At 51.4% G+C, this 4,135-nt stretch overlaps 1 non-coding gene across 1 annotated transcript; it reads right to left on the reverse strand.

Annotated features, from left to right (window-relative positions):
- Nucleotides 1-2,312: 2,312 nt before the first annotated feature.
- On the reverse strand, nucleotides 2,313-2,498 carry LOC123357237. The gene has a single exon (XR_006575524.1). It is a non-coding gene; the product is annotated as a U2 spliceosomal RNA (small nuclear RNA).
- Nucleotides 2,499-4,135: the final 1,637 nt, after the last annotated feature.

Raw genomic sequence — 4,135 nt, forward strand, 5'->3', positions numbered from 1 at the left:
CTCCCCTGCCAGCCGGGAGCAGTTTCTGACTTTACACCTGCAGCACACACCTCTCTGCCACTGTACAGCACCGCCCTTGACCATGGTGCCCCTGGGCAATTCCCTGGTGGCACCCACCCCTAAGGCTGGCCCTGGCTATGGGCTTCAGAGGGAGTGACCAGACCAGGTGGCCATGGAGAGCTCCAGCCCCTGTTCTCCCCTCCCAGCTTCTAGCAATCAGAGGCCAGGGACATGCTTCCATGCTGATGACAGGTACTGCACCATAACGAGCCAAAGTACCTTCATATTCCTCATCTGAGTCAGATGCCACCCACTGAAGATTGATTTTCCTGTCTAGTGGTTCAGGTTCTGCAGTGTCTGCATCAGCGTGTTGCTCTTTGAGGACTTCTGACAACATGTTTCACACCTCGTCCCTCTTGGATTTTGGAAGGCTCTTCAGATTCTTAAACCTTTGGTCGAGCGCTGTAGCTATCTCTAGCAATCTCACGTTGTACCTTCTTTGCGTTTTGTCAAATTTGCAGTGAAAGTGTTCTTAAAGTGAACATGTGCTGGGTCATCACCCACCACTGCTATAAAACAAAATATATGGCAGAATGTGGATAAAACAATGGAGCAGGAGACATACAGTTCTTCATCAAGGTCTTCAGTCACAAATTAACACATTATCTTTTTAATGAGTGTTATCAGCATGGAAGAATGTCATCTGGAAGTATGCTGGCTGAAGTATGAAGGCATATGGATGTTAGCATATCTGGCATGTTAATACCTTGCAATGCTGGCTACAAAAGTGCCATGAGAGAGCCTGTTCTCACTTTTAGGTGACGTATACAAGACACGGGCAGCATTATCTCCAGTAAATGTAAACAAACCTGTTTGTCTCAGCAATTGGCTGAACAAGAAGTAGAACTGACTGGACTTGAAGTTTTACATTGTTTTCTTTTTGAGTGCACTTATGCAACAACAAAAAAATCTACATATGCAAGTTGCACTTTAATGATAAAGAGATTGCACTACAGCACTTTATATTTTACAGTGTAAATATTTGTAATAAAACTATATATAGTGAGCACTGTACACTTCATATTCTATGTTGTAATTGAAATCAATATAATTGAAAATGTAGAAAATCAAAAAATATAATAAATTTAATTTGATATTCTATTGTTTAATGGTGTGATTAAAACTGAGATTAATCATGATATTTTTAAAGTTAATTGCCTAAGTTAATTGCGATTAATTGACAGCCCTACATTTGAATTTTTCTGTCCCGTGCAGGACAAGCTGGAATATCTGTGTGCAGGGAAAGAGCCTGGGGGGAATTGTGCTGGGAAATTATTTCCTGTTCTGACATGTTCCCAGTTGCCCTTTTTGCCCTAACAGGCTGCAGCGCAACATCCATGTTTTGCTCCAGCTCATTCCGTCCTCCCAGGGGCCGGGGAAGGGAAATGGCTGCAGTGGAGCCAGTTGAGGGAGGGATTAGCAGGGAGTTGCTGGCGGGTTCCCTTGGCGGGGAGAAAGGGCAGTAAATACATAGGGGGTGGGAAGTTCCAGGAAGGTTGGTCTGGGTGGGAGAGGGCAGGAAATCCCCAGGGTGGGGGACAGGGTGTGACAAACCTGCTGGGATTTGTTTACTGTGAGGCTCCAGCATTTCTCAAGTGTGGCCACCAGGGGCTTTTATTGTGGCCACAGCCTCCTGGGCTGTAATTGAGGGGGAATCGGGGGCAGCAAAGCAGCGGCTCTTCCCCCGGGCTGCCTGCAGGGGCTGGCCCTACCCCCTTCCGGAGTCATAAACACTGCAGGAGCAGGCAACCAGCGGGAGTTCCCCTCCTCCCCACATGCGGTGGGGCTCAGGCTTCAGGTTTCTGCTCTGGGATGGTGGGTGGCAGGCTCAGTCAAGATACATGGAACGTAGGCTGGGCGGGGAGAAGTCTGTGTAACTCATCCAGTTATTGATATACATGTGACCTTGAATATTACCAATCTGTGTTCCCCCCCCCACACACACAACCCCCCACAACCAACCATCTCCCAAACAGACCCTCAGTCTGGAAAGCATTTGTCCCTCATATTGTTGAAAAGACTCACAGCAAACAGAAGAATCCCAGCTTTCAAAACAATCCTCCAGCAAAACAAAGAAACTCACATCTGTAGACTCAGAAAACACTCCCAAGAAATTTTAACAATATGTTGTTATGAAGAAACCAAAATGCTAAAAAGGCCTGATTTTTCAACTCTTTAAAAAAAATCTTCTCAAATCAGCATCTTTAGAGTAAAACTTTTTCTGCTTTTCTAACCAGACAATTCTCCCCAGAAGGAGAGGCACTGGTCCTGGACACACTGCAATACCAGGTCAATGCATGGGGTGGACAGAGCAAGCTCCTATTCCATCCCCTTGTTTCAAAAATCAATTTAACATACAGTCCTCAAATAAAGGACCTATCAGATATTAAACTGATAAGAACAGATTTAAATTTTATTAAAGAATATTTAAAATAAATGATACAAAGTGTTTGAAGCATCAGTTATTGTGTCATTGGGGGTAACATACAGGTTGTGGGGGGATGTTAGCATTTTGGTGTTAGGCAGCATATACATATACACAGTCTGTCATGTCCCCAATGCGGGGTATACGGTGGGAGAGTTCAAGGTACAGCCAGTAAGCAGTGAGGGCACATCACTCATACAAACAGGTTATGGATAGTCGTGGGCGTGAGTAAATGAGCGGACTGGGTAATGGTGGTAGGATGACCCTCACAGGGCAGAGTTCAGTTTGGTTGGTTCAGGGCTCAGGGGATAAAGTCCAACAGAGGAAGTTTACAGGTCTCTTCCCTCTTGCGGATGCGCGGAGTCACGCCGGCTCACTCTTGGTATTGACGGTGGCCGGTGACGTGCTCTGTGTAAATGTCTCTGGACCACCGAATAGCGTCCGAGACCATTAGGCATCTCATGAGCCGCGCGTAGCGACGGCCCACCCCACAGGTCCGCAGCACGCGCTCGTTAAGGGGGTCCCAGGCGCCCAAGGCCCCAACGATCAGAGCGTCGGTGTAGACCTCGTAGCCCTTTGCTCGCAGGGTGTCAGCCAGGGGAGCGTACTTTTCGAGTTTGCGGGCTCGGGCTTGGCGGAAGGCCGTGGTCCTATTCTCGAACGGGATCGTCACGTCGACGAGGATGATCTTTTTCCGGTCCTCATCCGTGATGACGATGTCCGGGCGCAGCAGGCTGTCGGTGCCGGGGATGGCGCGATTGACAGCGATCTCTCCCAGGCACGGGGCGATGGCCTTCACCAGGCGGTCCTGGACGGCGTTGTGGCGCAGCTGCCAGGCTCTGCCGTGGGGTCTGCAGCTGCACAGGACGTGGGGCAAGGTCGCCATGGCGTACCCGCACCTCCGGCAGCGTTTGTCCGGGTTCCCGTGGCGAATGGCTCCGTTGAGGGGGACACAGTTCAGCCGGGCGCGGTGTATGAACCGCCAGTCGGCGAAACGGATGAAGCTGCCTGAGGGGAGGAAGTGGTTGCTGGAGTCCCACTTGCTGGTAACCTCAAAAGCCTTGCCCTGGTCCGGCTTTTTCTTCAGGGTGTCCACGTAGAGCGCGCGGGTGGCGGCCTTCAGCGACCTCTCCAGCACGCCTCTGGCTCCAGGGCTGACGATGGTGTTGTCCTCCGTCCCGATCTGCGGTATCAGGACTCCTAGCTCCCGCCGATCTTCGCTCCATACCCAGCGGCAGCCCAGTCGCTTTCCCAGTCGGCGGGTGGCGTTGCGGGTGCAGGTCCACAGCGAGCCGACGTCGCCCCTGAACGGGCCGAATTCTCCATCCAGGGAGCCGCTCAGGAAGGTGGCCACGTCTTGGTCGGAGGGGGGTCTGCCGATTCGCCTCGCGATGGCGGCGCGCAGGGCGGTCGTCGCGATGTTCTTAACTGTGGCGTCCGGGCACGTCAGGAGGCGGAAGGCGTGCGTGACGACCGCGATGTCACAGAGGTCTCCCATGCGGGGGACGTTGGCTCCGCCGTGACGGTGAGCAATGTATACGAGCTCATTGCTGGCGTTCTGGGGTAGGGACAGCCACTTCTTCACCAGCTGCCGGATGTTGTTGTCCGCCTTGTTGAAGGGCACCTTTGCTACGGCGGATCCTCTCAGGA

This window comes from Mauremys mutica, unplaced genomic scaffold, assembly GCF_020497125.1.
Source record: "Mauremys mutica isolate MM-2020 ecotype Southern unplaced genomic scaffold, ASM2049712v1 000434F_np12_subseq_177106:224479_obj, whole genome shotgun sequence".
NCBI lineage: Eukaryota > Metazoa > Chordata > Testudines > Geoemydidae > Mauremys > Mauremys mutica.